Source organism: Marmota monax, unplaced genomic scaffold, assembly GCF_021218885.2.
Source record: "Marmota monax isolate L192 unplaced genomic scaffold, Marmota_monax_Labrador192_F-V1.1 WCK01_AAM20220418_F8-fsc00012, whole genome shotgun sequence".
Lineage (NCBI taxonomy): Eukaryota > Metazoa > Chordata > Mammalia > Rodentia > Sciuridae > Marmota > Marmota monax.
Genome location: NW_026695227.1, coordinates 6692127 through 6707115, shown reverse-complemented (window position 1 = coordinate 6707115; position 14989 = coordinate 6692127). Strand labels below are relative to the sequence as shown.

The 14989-nt window shown below is 38.1% G+C and overlaps 1 protein-coding gene across 3 annotated transcripts in view; it reads right to left on the bottom strand.

Moving 5' to 3' along the window:
- The window catches only part of Pik3c2g (phosphatidylinositol-4-phosphate 3-kinase catalytic subunit type 2 gamma), a 385322-nt gene that overhangs the window by 134288 nt on the left and 236045 nt on the right, over positions 1–14989 (bottom strand). The gene's annotated exons all lie outside the window — the stretch shown is intronic.

The following is a 14989-nucleotide window of genomic DNA, read 5'->3' as shown; positions in this document are numbered from 1 at the left end:
TTAAATTCCATCTGATAGTTAATGAGATTCCAAGAGTAAAGAATCAATATGAGACCTTGCCTTTTCTCATTTCAATTCACAATGCACTTTTTCTTTCCACCTTCTTAATTCTGTAACAAACACTTATCTCAAGAACATCTTCAACTTATTAAAATATGGACAAAGAGCTTTAGAAATAGTTTTTATAAGTGACTATGCTATGGTGTGACTTAATCATCCAGCACGGCTTTTTTCTTCTTTTCTTTAAATTGTCACATCCCCACACAAATACCTAGGCATTTCTCTGTTCTCCAGCATTTCGCTTGATAACTTGGAGGCAAGAGAATGTTTTTTTTTCTTTTCTTTTTAAACTTTCAGACCTCTCTGGGCTCAATCCCTAACTCTATAACTTACAAGTTACATAAATATATTTAGATAGTATTTCTTCAACTATAAATAAGTTAACTGATTACAGAGAGCTGTAGAGAACATAGAAGGAGCTACATGTTTGGAAAGTGTTTAGCACAATGTATACACTAGGCAGTCAAAAAGCATTAATCCATCTGTATGTTGCAGCTTCCCCAAGTTAACTTCTGTCTGCCCTGCAGTTTGCTCATGTCATGCACATCAGAGGCACAGAGCACAAGCAAGTAAGAATACTTTGCAAGATAATGGAACAGTGACAAGTATTTGATTACTCTGTCTTCCATGTGACAATTTCTATTGCTTTCACAACAATTACAATGTGCTAAAACTTTTACTTTCTATTATGCCCTAAAACACTGACATAGACTAAGAAAGATGAATTCTTTTGAATCTTAATCTCTTTTAGATTGATTCTTTTAATTCAAACTGGTCTTTAGCTTCCCCCTCTTCTGAAAAATAATAAGAATTTAAGGAACTAGGAGAAAGGAGAATGGACTCCTAGGGAAAGGGGGTGGTGTTTGGCATGCATGTGTGTGTGTGTGTGTGTGTATGTGTGTGTGTGTATGTGTGTATGTATTCTGAATTTCTAATTTTGCATCTCTGCATATAGGTTACAAAGATTCTAACATATTCATTATTTTTATTTGTCCATTGTCTTCTGTTCTTACACACTTAAATTAGTTGAGCAATTATGTACTGCTTGAAAGTGAATGCCTGCTCCTTTGCCATCCATGTGAAGCTGGGTATCTTCAAGCACCTCTTTTCCTTTCCCAATGGAATTACAGACATTTTGTTTCACCAGATAACAGTTCTTATTTATTTTTGTAACATATTAAGACACATGTACACACATGTGTATGTGTGCATGCACATACATGCACACACACACACACACACAAAAAAAAACCCTCAAGGACCCAATGATGAATTACAGGAAAATATGCTCTATTGCTGCCTGTGCGTTTTCAATGGAAGAAGATTACATACACCTTGAAAGGTTTTCCTACTTAGCCCTGTGATGAAATTTTTGAAACGTCAGACATGTAATCAATGAATCACATCATTATTTGGAGACCCTGAGAAACGTGTGTTGGGTGCATGTGAGTACAAAACTGAAAATGCAAGCATGCACTTGTAAAACTTCAAGACATTTTATGAAGAATCATATACCTCTTGGGTTCTCACAGTACTTTGAAGACTGGGTAATGTAACATTTTATAGTCTAGGAAATAGAAAGTTGATGAATAGAGTATTTCTATATCTTACATCAGTGTTTGCCAGCATTTTTATGTTTTGAATATCGAGTTTCTTGTTTTTTGAAACTTTTTTAACCTGTTCTAGTACATAAATATAACTCTTTAACCACCCAACTTCTGTCTACCTCATAAAAAAGAAGTTATTCTGCATGGATGAAATTGACAACTTTTTACTAAAATAATGAAAGAAAAGATGTATTTTAGGGTTGATGTCATAGGGACTGCCAGAATTGTATAGTTAATTTGTGTTCATAATAATCTTATTTCTTATTCTACTAGAAATTAATTTGCTTCTCTCATGAGTAATGTACTTGCTTCACTCTGGCCCAAGGAGGAAACACTCAGTTTGATTCCTTGTTCAAAATAAAATGGAGTGTAAAAGATTTGCAGAGAGAATATGTGACTGTGTTTTAAAAAACATAAAAGCTCAGAAAACTCAGTGTATTCTGCTGTAATTTTTTCCCTTGGAAAATGAGCTTCATTCAGACCCTGATTCCTGCCAGAATTACATGCTTTCCTGGTGAGATCTGGTTCAAGCTCTGTGATTTTTTTTATTTGACATATAAGGAGTTTGTTTTTACATGGCAGAATGGAAATCATACAGGGTTGGCAATGACCAAGAGAGGTCACTTATTCCGTTCCTGTACCCTTAGGCACAGATGCTGTTACTGACAAGAAAAATTAACATGGCCCTTAATTTTCATCTGCAGGAAAAGCCATACTACATAGTTTTGGGTGGAGGGTTTCCAGTAGGCTGTCAATGACCTTCCCTATAAGAAAGTGGTAAGTCCCTCATGCTGTGAGTTTTACCCATTTCCTCTGTTAATAAGGCTATGGAAAACAGCTGACCACCATTCTTTAAGTATACAGAAATCCTTTAGAAAGACATTGTAACCTGAGAGAGGCAGAATTGCTTATGCCGAATAAAATGTCTAAAAATAGAAAGTTAAGGCCAAGGGACTGAGGAGTATTAAGAGGGCTTGCCATTAAAGGACTAGTTTTTGAGATGCAGGCAACATGATCATGCAAAAACTGTGAGGTAAATCTCAAAATTCTAGAGACCTGTTTGTCTGAATATCTGCAAGATCCAACTGTATTTTAAATTTGATATTGTTTTGAACATGAGTCTGAGTGCTTTGTAGACTGTAAGCTATGGCAACATTAAAAAGAAATAAATGCAGAAAATTTAGACGATTAAAAGGAGATTTTGACAGTGTTAGATTCCATAAGCAAAAAAAGCAAGAGTGAAGGAAATATATCTTGGATGACTGAGCACATTTGTCAGAAGGGTATTTGTCTAAATTAAGTGGATTCTGGTAGACTCAGAGATAGCTAAGACAGAAACAAACCTTAGCCAGCATGAAATGGAGATTTTCCTTGGATATTAAAGCTTTTCTCCATTTCATCATGCATATCGCTACTTCTGGGCACATGGTGATTGACTTGCTAGAGCCACAGGAAAAGTACAGATAGTTCATATTTCATCAGTCTACCAGCAGGACAGAACAGAGTAATCGCACCATCTTTGCTCTCTTTGCCTCATAACCCCCTTCAGTCTTGCTCTTAATTTTAGTTCTCAACAGCACAACATCTCACATCATTGGGGCTGCCTGAGATTTTTATCCACTTGTATATTTCCTGTGGATGAAAAGGGGAAACAGAAGTTCTTTTCTAGGGCTGAATGCTTTTTTCCTTCTTCAGGTACAGGAAATACATGACTGGGTAAAAATCTCAGGCAGCCCCAATAGTGTGGGATGTTGTGCTGTTATGAATTATCATTAGTTCATCTTTACTGTGATAAGGAATTTCAGGTCAGCCCTGGACTCCCCCTGCCTATTTCCTTGTGTGTCTGTTGCTATTCTCTGTGTGCTGAAGTATGTGGCTCAGGAGACCAGTGGTAGGTAAGCATAGGGGGATCTAGAATGTGACTTCTTCAGGTGTTCTTAGGAGCCCAGGACAGATAAAGGCTGAAGTCCAATACCTATGTGGAATTTTTAATTGTAAGTTTTCAATAGTGCAATTAACAAGTAAAACGATATCTCTTTAGCATTACCAACTTTATTTAACTTGTGATATGATTTAGATCTAAGTGTCCCTCCAAAATCTTATGTGTTAGGCAATGCAGCAATGTTCAGAGGTGAAAATATTGGATCATGAGAGCTCTAACATCATCAGTGGATTAATCCACTTGATGGATTAATAGTCTGAATGGACTACTTGGTGGTAACTGCAGCCAGGTGGGGATGCTGCTAGAGAAAGTAGGTCAGGGGGCATGACCCTGGGGATTATATTTTGTCTCTGGCTTGCTGGCTTTCTGCTTCCTGGCTGCCACAAGCTGAGCAGCTTGCCTCTGCCACACCCTTCTGCCATTCTCAACAGCATAACATCTCACATCATTGGGGCTGCCTGAGATTTTTATCCACTTGTATATTTCCTGTGGATGAAGAGGGGACACAGAAGTTCTTTTCTAGGGCTGAATGCTTTTTTTCTTCTTCAAGTATAGGATGTTCTTCATCTCAGGACCAGAGTAATGGATTTGCTCAATCATGGAGTGGACCTCTGAAACAGTGAGCCCAAAATAAACATTTTATTCTCTAATTTTCTTGTCAGGTATTTTGGTCATAGTGACAAAAAGCTCACTAACACAAGCTTTCAGTGGTTAAGACATTCATTCAATGTTTCACTCTACTGAGGAACTTGGTACATACTCCTTAAAAAAAATAAGAGATCCATCTGACTAGCCAGTTGTTAGATTACTGATTTGCCCTTTTAGAAATACTAATCTAAAGGTCTATTGAATGTAGCACATAAAGGCCATTATATGGGCCAAGGCAATTGTTATGGTTTAGATATTAAGTGTCCCCCCACATTCATGTGTGAAACAATACAAGAAACTTAAGAGGTGAATGATTGGGTTATAAGAGCCTTATCCTAACCAATGCATTAATCCCTTGACAGGGATTAAATGGGTGTTAACCTTAGGCAGGTAGGGTGTGGCTGAAAGAGGTGGGTCCCTGGGACATGCCTTGGAGTATATATTTTGTCCTTGTTGAGCAGAGCACATTCTCTCTGCTTCCTGGTACCCTGTTCCCAGCTGCTTTCCTTTACCAAACTCTTCCATCATGATGTTTTCTGCCTTACCTGGAGCCCCAGGGAAGGAAGCCGGCCACCTATGGACTGAGACCTCTGAAACTATGAGCCCCCAAATAAACCATTCCTCCTCTACTTTTTCTTGTCAAGTCTTCTAGTCATAGCAGTAAAACAAAACAAAAACAAGAAACCTTACTAAACAGCAGTTCTGTAATTTCCAATCAATTATTATTTTGCAATAAATATTTATCAACAAACCACTCTGTTCTAACAACTCAAATATAAAGCTATTAACAAAGGGAATAAATGGAAAGTAATTAAATCTGTACTCTAGAGATTGTATACATTTTAGAGCTTTTAAACATATGAGGGGGCCTATAAGGTAGGTAAATGACTTGATTTACAAGCATGCCATGATTTTTATAGCTAATGATTATTAACATCACCAAAGTCGTCTTTTAAGAATGTTATATGCTCCTATTTTGGATGTTTCCACTGTGCCCGCACTATGTGGTAGATGTGTTTTTTGTTCCCAGCTCAATGATTTGTCTTCTGAAGATGGTCCATCCATACTCTTTGCCTAGTGACTTCCAGTGTGTTCTTGTAGGCAGAGTATATTTCTCCAGCCCTTGTCAGAATAGCCATGGGTTTTACCTTGTTCAACAGAATGAGACTGAATGAAATGTATGCCCGTGCCCTTATAGATGCTTTAAATATATTTTTGTGCTTTCCTTTGGCCTTTTGTCCTTCTACTTTGGGCTGTGAAAACAGGTGGGGCTGCTCCTCCAGTTCTGGATTGAATACCACATGGAGCAGAGCTGAGCACTGATGCCTCGAGTCTGGTGGAGCCAGATGGAGGAGGCGCAAGTCTGCAGCCTGGATGCCACATGAGTGAGAAACAAATCTTGGTTCACATAAACCTTGAGGGAGTTTTGTTGCTATGGTGAAAGCAAATGAATATGCCAAATTTCACATTCTTCCTTTTTTCTTTTCTTCGATTTGTTTTTCACTTGTTTGTTTGAATTGCCTCTAGAATACAAAGCATATTTTTAAACCTCCCCGGTGGTAGCCTAGAGGATAATTTGGGCCAAACCTAATTATTGAAAATAAACAAAAATCATCTGAAGCCTTGTCTAGTGAGTTAGATGAGTGATCAATCTGAGTATAATTTCAGATAAAAAAAACTTATAAAAGCAATACAAGTGACTTTCTTTCATGGATCATAAAAAGTCCTGGAGGGTTTTTCAAAAATGATTAGATTCTGTTCATTTGAACCTGTATATTCTCTGACATTGGTGAAATTTTATTGTTGTTTCTTATCACACCTAACATGCTTTTTGATTCATTTGAAACTATGAATAGGCCTATGTACCATCTGCCACTTTGTCCAGCCAAGTGTTTGTCTATCTGATAGGAGATTCTCTCTGAGTAAAATGGTATTATACTAACAAGTGCAATAGCAATGGCAGGATTTGGGGGGGGGGGGGCTTATGTAAGCTAGGACTAAATAAAGGGTCTTAAGGCTGAGAGCAGTAAGGGAGGCAGAACATGTACCTGCTCTACTCCAATGGCAGCAGCTGGAGGACTGGATGCAGAATGGGGACTGATGGCATTGGATGGGGAAACATTAAGTATCTGCAGGATGACTGTCACTTTCCCTTGTTGCCCCTGTGATGGCTATCAAGATCTAAGATTAAAGAAGAGAAAACAGATAGCCATATTCTAAGAGTGCCCAAACAAAACCAAATACAAACAAACAAAGCTCACCAGGAGAGGGACTGAATGGCTGTGATACAATGATCATTATTTCTCCTACTAGGTCCTCGGATGTATTTGTGAGGAGTTTAAGATCTGTGAGTCATCCATCTGGTGAGGAATAGAGTGGTTCCAGTATGTCCACTTATCCTCGCAAAGTTCGGTGAGGAGAGAGACTCAAATAGAACCATTTATAGTGGTTCAATTGTGTGCAAGAAAAGGAAACTGTCATCTCACTCCTAGGTAAGATTTATGCTCTGAAGGAGGGTTTGATTTTCCCTGGGCTGTGTGAACACGAAGGCCATGATGGAGAGGAGTAGAAAAGGAGTAGCCTGTACTGAACCCCAACTGGTTCACAAAGCCAGGGTGTATGAAGGTCCCAAGGCTCCAATAAGCTCACGGAAGGTACTTATATATGTCCCCTTTTTTGTGTGAAAATAGGGTGAGCTAAAACCACATCTCCTGGAGAGGAGGTCCTACCAGTCTCCCTAAAGAACTCACACATAGTAACCTGGAGCAGCTGCCTTTACAGTGAACCCACACAAGGTCTTGAATATGAGCTCCTGGACAAGGGATTACAACTTCTTGTCCCATACTCCCATCAAATGTGAGGGTCCATTTTCTCCTCTTTTCTTCCCACCCCAAACCAAGGGGGGGGGAGAGAGAGAGAGAGAGAGAGAGAGAGAGTTAAAATAGCACAACACAGCCTCTACCCACTGAGATTTCCCAGGCTAAAGCTTAGCTGGTGCTGGAGAATGGGGTGGTGGTGTTATGGCAAATGAGAGAAGAAAATGAAGTTTTAAATTGGACAACATGGGTCAGAGTTATTTGATATCTAAAAATGACCAGGAAACTATGGAATCTACCATAATTAAAATTAGAGAATGGAAAAGGGCAAAGTAAAAGCTTCTATTTGAAACTATAAAATTCAGTTGGTTCAGAGGAAAATTAGGTGAGATGTTTAAAAATTGCAGGAAGACATACAGCTTCAGGAAATGCACTGATTGTCCTTCATGGGGAAAAGTTCCCCAAATGCAGAATAGAGACTTGGGGATCTTGACCCTCAACACTGTGCCTCCAGATCCCATGTATGGATATATAAATGTCCATTTGCTATTATAATTAATAGTTTGTCATCAAATAAAATAGTTTTGGGGATGGTGCCAGAGATTGAACCCAGGGGCACTTAACCACTGAGCACATCTCCAGCCTTTCTTATGTTTTGAGACAGGTTCTCACTAAGTTTCTTAGGGCCTTGTTAAGTTGCTGAAACTGGCTTTGAACTTATGACAGGCTTGCACCACAGCAGCTGGCACATATTTAATTGTAAGATTAAATGGTATTGAAAATTGGCCATAGATGGTATCCAGTTTGTATAATCACTAATAATCATTGTTAAACAGCAATGTTGCACTCTTAGGATGAGCTGTGATTTATAATGGAGAAAACTATGCTGAGCAGAAAAGTCCTTGAAGATTCCTGGATCTTTAATACAAAATAGGAAACTTTTCACTCATCCTGCTGAGGGGTATGGTTCACTTTTTAGGCTACAGGTTAATAAGTAAAACACCTTTCAATCTATTTACACGTATTCATATGCTCTCATGGCAAATAATCAGAGCAATGTGATTTTAGAACAGAAACTCTGTCCTCCTCCTCTTCTCATTCCAACACACTTACTGCTTTAGTGTAAGTAATTTTCTTCAAATCATTTTCCTAAATTAGGTACCAAGCTGTGTGAGTAGCTGGTAGTGAGCCTTCTCTGAACACCACCCCCACTGTACTCCATATGCTTGTTAATCCTAAAAGAAAACAAAATAGGTGGAATTTTGGTTCTGGGCAGAGAGAGAGAGAGAGAGAGAGAGAGAGAGAGAGAGAGAGAGAGAGAGATCTGAGCTGAAAATCCCCTTGCTCCTGTTGTTCTTCCTTTGGCAAAAACTCAACCTCATTCTGCTTTCTCCTGTTGTGTCCTTAGTCGATTAGTCCTTGTCCTTTCCACTGTAATCAAACACCTTCGGTGTCAATTACACTCATATTCTCTACACTTCATGAGCATGAGCTGAATGACACAATCTCTCCCTCACCTCTCACATTTATTAGGTAAGGAAACAGAGATTAAGGAACTTGCTCAAGGTCCTGCAACTAGAACCCAGAGTTCTTGACCATGGCTCAGGGCTCTCTCAGCATTATGTTCTGTTTCTAAAACCCACTGAGACATGATTTGGAAAACTATTTTTTTTTTGTTTGAATCAACTCTGGTAAGAAACTTAAATGTCTTTACTCACTTTCCTGCTCTATAAAATGTTGAAGCTGGTGAGGTTCAGTAGACTACCTTCCCAGTCTAGGGCTCTATAATTTTAATCCTTAATGTGGCAATTAAGCATTTACTCTCTGCCAAGCATTTCCCAAGTATTTTTGCATAGCTGTACTAGGCAATCTGCACATTAGCTCCAGGTATTATAATTCCTTCCATCTCACAGGCAAGGGTGATATGGTTCATAGAGATGGAATAACTTGCCCAAAGTCACCCACTCAGTGGCCCAGGGATGCCAGTTCATAGGTCTCCAAGGCCGTTGATCTTCATCATCATGCTGCATGCACCACCTTCTAACATCCAAACAAGGAACTAGCTCATGATGTAGTTTTGACATTAGCATGTAATCTAGGAATCTTTTGATTTTCTTTCTTTCCTTCCTTCTTTCTCTTCTCACCCCCCAAGTTTCTGCCCTATTTTAATTTATTTATTTCTCTTATTTCTTATTTCCTAATCCTTTGAAATGATGTGACCTCACATTACCATCTTTCTTTCCAAGCTCCTCATTTCATTTTGTCCTACTACCTATAAACTCCCTGCCAAAACTCCACCAAAAAGTCAATATTTTCCTTTCTTCTTTTAGCGTATTTATATCTACATCTATATATATCTACATCTATCTATATATAATTATATATTTAATTATTGAAGAGCAGTTTATTGACCTAAACATTAATTTTGTATGAAATATTTATAAGCAAAGATACTCTTTTTCATCTTACCTAGCCTGCAAAATGAATAAAGTGTGTGGAATCTATTTTGGTAATGCAAATCGTTCACCTGACTCACCCCTCCCCGATCCCTTCCTCACTTCAGAAAGTGGGGTCAACATCATAGTTCCAAAAAGTCTGGCCCCTGTGGTTTATTTAGACAAGTGACAGTGTTGAGTGACACTGGGGGATTGGAGGGGAGAAGAGGAATAGTTGAAAGTAATGCACTGACTGCGTTTGGGAACCTAAGAATCCAGATGAGCTGTACACTCATAACAGATGTGCTCTGCACTACCCACTTTAATTGGGCCTTTGGCTCCAGACATTTCCAAGTTGTGGCAGAAGAGAAATGGGGAGTCTCTAACATCAGCACATGCACCATAATACAATAAATTCTGCCCGACATATAATTAATGCTCAAATCCATGCTTGTGGAATTTTAAATTAGTCCAATAGATGACTCTATTTTCCCTTACTCTTTGAAAATGTGGTTCTGAGTTCCTAACTCAGTCCTTTTTTTTTAACTTTCATTTTTATTTATTTATTTATCTTTTGTAATACATGTATAGTTACTTTAAAGGCATTATAAGCATGTTTTTCATAAAGTTTCCTTAACAAAATTTCTTTTTAACAGCAAGATGATTCCTTTGCTATATAAATGTTTCATAAGAATAGCAACCTAATAATAAAAATCCTCTTTACCTCTCAGCCTTTGTTCTTGTACAGACCTCTGGTGAAAGCTGGATAATCATCATATTGTGCAGTGAACAATCCAGGTGTTTGAACACAGCCAGAGGGGCAGGTTTACCGGTGCAAGGCAAAGCTGGCTTTGAAATATCTCATTTTCCTGAAGCCTTAGCTTCAGATCACACCTGGGGCAGCTGCTTCACCCGTCATTTTTCAGAGTCACTAACAGTGTGGTTTATTCTGTAAGGATATTAAAGGTTCCCTGGGATATTATCTGTAAGATTTAGAGCTGTGTTTGATGTCCTGAGAAAATTTCTAGGACATTCTTGTTCATCATCACAAGAGAATGTGTGTCTTGAAATTGGCTAGGACCACTTAATCACATTCCTTTTGGAAATTCAATAGACTTAGTGGTGTTCTACAAGACCTTCATAACCTACCCAGCTAATTATCTGCCTGCTTATGTGATGTTATTATTGTTATCGTTCAAGTTGTATTTTATAGTCAGGGATCGCCATGTCCCATGAATGTAGAAATAGGACTAGACATATTACACTTCAAATGCTCTCAGTATGACTGCACAAGTAATTGACTTTTAATCCAGTCTCTCCATTTGTAAGATGACGATAATGATGATAATAATAATATTAAGGTCTGTCCTATTATCAAATCTGTTTCTGTTATGAACTTGTATCTCCTCAACATTCCCTAACACCTGAGGTGACTGTAGTCAGGGCCTTTTAGAAGGTAGTTAAGGAGGTAATTAAGGTTAAACAAGGTCATAAGGGTGGGCGATGCCCTTGTTCAGGAGGAACAGGCACCAGGATGTGCACAAACAGAAGCAAAGTGGTGTGAACACAGTCAGGTGTCTGTATTCAAGGCTGAAAGTGAGGCCTCCTCAGAATCCACCCTGCTGGGACCTTGTTCTTAGACCTCCAGCCTCCAAAACAGTGAGAAAATAAATTTATGTTGTTCAAATGTAATCTAATTGTAATGTTCTATTATAGAAGCCCTAGAAGACTAATATAGTTTCCAACTTAAAATTCATTTTTTTTGCAATCTAAACCTATAAATTCATCTGTCTATAAGGCATGATGGTTAGATTTTCCTAGAGCATTTTAACTTTAACCTGAGTAATCTAATCATCATTGTTCCCAGTGTCTGCTTCTTCACCTGAATTACTTATTTTCATGAATAGACTTGCCAGCTCCCACCTCCCTGACTCTTCTCTCATCTTCATTCTCAAGTTCAAATTCGTTACCATGTCCCATTACATTTACCTTCTAAATAGCTCTCAAATCTAATTTCTTCTGTCTCCCATTGACAGAATTTAATTGAAGTCTTGATTTCTAGAATCTTCTGGTACTTGATTTTCCCCTCACCTATATTTTACCCCTTCTCCTAGTCTTCATTACTTAGTCTAATGAAATACAATTCTAGTTATAAGAAGCACCTAGATTACAGGATAAAATAAGTAATCCTACTGTAACATACAGGGCACTTCAGGATTCACTTCCCCTTGTTCTTAAGTTTTGTCTTTTATTCCCACTCATGTCTTTCTATTCCAGACGTAAAGTACTACATATAGTAACTCGAATCTTCTTTGCTTTCTCTGGCTATAGTGCTTTTGCATTGTTCTGAGCCTTGTGTCTGAAATGATGTTTCAGTACATGGACATTTGTTTATACTTTAATGTTCAATTTAATTAGCATCTGTTCTGATAGGCTTTCTAAAGATTTTTCTAGTCTAGGCAGGTATGCCTCATCCCCTCTGTAAGGGTAAAGGACTTCCCTTCAAATTTATTAAATTGTGCTTTTAAAAATGTGTTTTCATTTTTTTCCAATCTCTCTGCTTCTAGACTTTAAATTCTATAAGGAGAGGGTTATGACTTTAACTGCTCGTGGCATAACAGAATTTCTGATTGTGACAGAGCAGATCTGAGTATATAGAGAAGGAAAAACCAATTCCACCTCAGATTCCTTTTCTTCTATTACATTCACAACACAGATCACTTCTGGGACCCTAAAAGTAGGGGTATTTCTCTCCCTCCAGCAAGCGGGCAATATCTCAGTGGAAACCGGAATCCTTTAACTTAATTCAGTTCTTGCACTATCTATGTGGAGATAGTCAGATCCCACAATTTGAAGGCCAGTCCTTAAGACCCACCTCCCCCATCTGGACCTAGTTTGCTTTTACTTGTGCTTCTGACTGGCCAGCTATAAATTATGGTTCCTACACCCCCGTCCTCATCTTCAACCAATTTGCTTGAGTGACTCACAGAACTCAGATAAACACCTATGTTTAATTATTTGTTATAGAGCATATTATAAATGATACACATGAAGAGATGCATAGGGTGAGGTATAGTGGAAGGGTGAAGCCTCAATGACCACTCTGGGCATACTACCCTCTAGGAATCTCTACCTGCTTAGCTGTCTGAAGGTTCTCCAAATGCTGTTCTGAGTTTTCATGGTGAATTTATTGCATAGGCTTGATTGATTACAACATTGCTAATAGACTAGTAGATTGGGTGACGAAACCAACCAAGATTTGTTTATTCAGTTTTTTAAAAGCACAATATAATAGTCTGTCTGTGCAGCCTTCCTCCTTCCAGGGCAGGACCCCTGTGGAATGAGGAGGATCTTATCACTTACTATATTGACAAGATAATTTATATTGTTCTATTGATCAGAGAATTTCCTTATTGCTGGCTCCAAGGACAGAAAGGTTTAGATTAGAGTTTCTATGACCTATAGTTACTGTGGCCTGCATGGGGAGGGAATTGAGCCAGGATCTGTGGATGGAAACAACTAAAATATATATCATAATATCACAATAGAGCAGCGAATATTTTCTGAATAAATGAATGAATGATTACTACATAAATAAATCCTATCTTCTTACAATTGATTTATTTATTGATTAAAATTTTAAGATATGAACTCAAAGTAATTTAATAAATTCTGGAATTGTAGAATCCTATTATATTTTCACATGGTATTTTCTTTAATCTCCCCAAATCTTGCATATTATATATTTATGTACATTTTAAAATATATTTATTAACATTTAATAAAATGTTATTTGTATTGGGCTGGGGATGTGGCTCAAGGGGTAGTGCGCTCGCCTGGCATGCATGTGGCCCGGGTTCAATCCTTAGCACCCCAAACAAAGATGTTGTGTCTGCCAAAAAACTAAAAAATGAATATTAAAAAATTCTCTCTCTCTCTCTCTCTAAAAATATGTTATTTGTATTTGAAATTTTTTAAATACTCAGAAAATACCAGTGATTACTCTCTATCATATTATAATTTGCCAACTTGGATCATAGAGAAAGAATTGGGGAAGTTACTGACTAGTAAGTAAGAATAATTGCTTAATTAAAAAAATTTAGCTGTTAAAACCCCATCATTGTCAGTTATGTTACCTAAGGGATAGGTAATTTGAAAAGAAGGCATCCCCCAGGACACTTTTCTTCTTTTTTTTTATTTTTAATTTTTTATTGTGGGTTGTTCAAAACATTACAAATTTCTTGACATATCATATTCCACACTTTGATTCAAGTGGGTTATGAACTCCCACCTTCACCCCATACACAGATTGCAGAATCACATCAGTTACACATCCATTGATTTACATATTGCCATACTAGTGTCTGTTGTGCTCCGCTGCCTTTCCCATCCTCCACCCTCCCCCCTCCCCACCTCTCCCCTCCCCTCCCCTCCTCTCTCTCTACCCCCTCCACTGTATAACCCTGAGGGTCTTCTTCCATTACCATGCAATTTCCCTTCTCTCTCCCTATCCCTCCCACCTCTCATCCCTGTTAAATGTTAATCTTCTTCTCCTGCTCTTCGACCCTACTCTGATCTTAGTTACTCTCCTTATATCAAAGAAGACATTTGGCATTTGTTTTTTAGGGATTGGCTAGCTTCACTTAGCATAATCTGCTCTAATGCCATCCATTTCCCTGTAAATTCTATGATTTTGTCATTTTTTAATGCAGAGTAATACTCCATTGTGTATAAATGCCACATTTTTTTATCCATTCGTCTATTGAAGGGCATCTAAGTTGGTTCCACAGTCTTGCTATTGTGAATTGTGCTGCTATGAACATTGATGTAGCAGTGTCCCTGTAGCATGCTCTTTTTAGGTCTTTAGGGAATAGACCAAGAAGGGGAATAGCTGGGTCAAATGGTGGCTCCATTCCCAGCTTTCCAAGAAATCTCCATACTGCTTTCCAAATTGGCTGCACCAATCTGCAGTCCCACCAGCAATGTACAAGTGTACCCTTTTCCCCACATCCTCGCCAGCATTTGTTGTTGTTTGACTTCATAATGGCTGCCAATCTTACTGGAGTGAGATGGTATCTTAGGGTGGTTTTGATTTGCATTTCTCTGACAGCTAGAGATGTTGACACTTTTCTAATGTATAAGCAATGCCATTTTAGAGTTGAACTTTCTAGTATCTCAGAAGAAAAGTTACAAATATAAGAGAAACAGAGTATGTGTGAAGGAGTGGGGAATGGATCTATTCAGTAAGTTAGAAGAGCATTTATTTTTAAAGAATTTACAAAAAATTGTTTTAAAAAGTTTAGATTGAGGGCTGGGGATATAGCTCAGTTGGTAGAGTGCTTGCCTCACATGCACAAGGCCCTGGGTTCTAATCCTTAGCACTACAAAAAAGAAGTTTAGATTGATTGCTACTAACAATGTTGGTGTAATGAAATGTCAGACTCTAAAATCTGGTCTTTTTGGAGATGTGAGCAGTTCCAA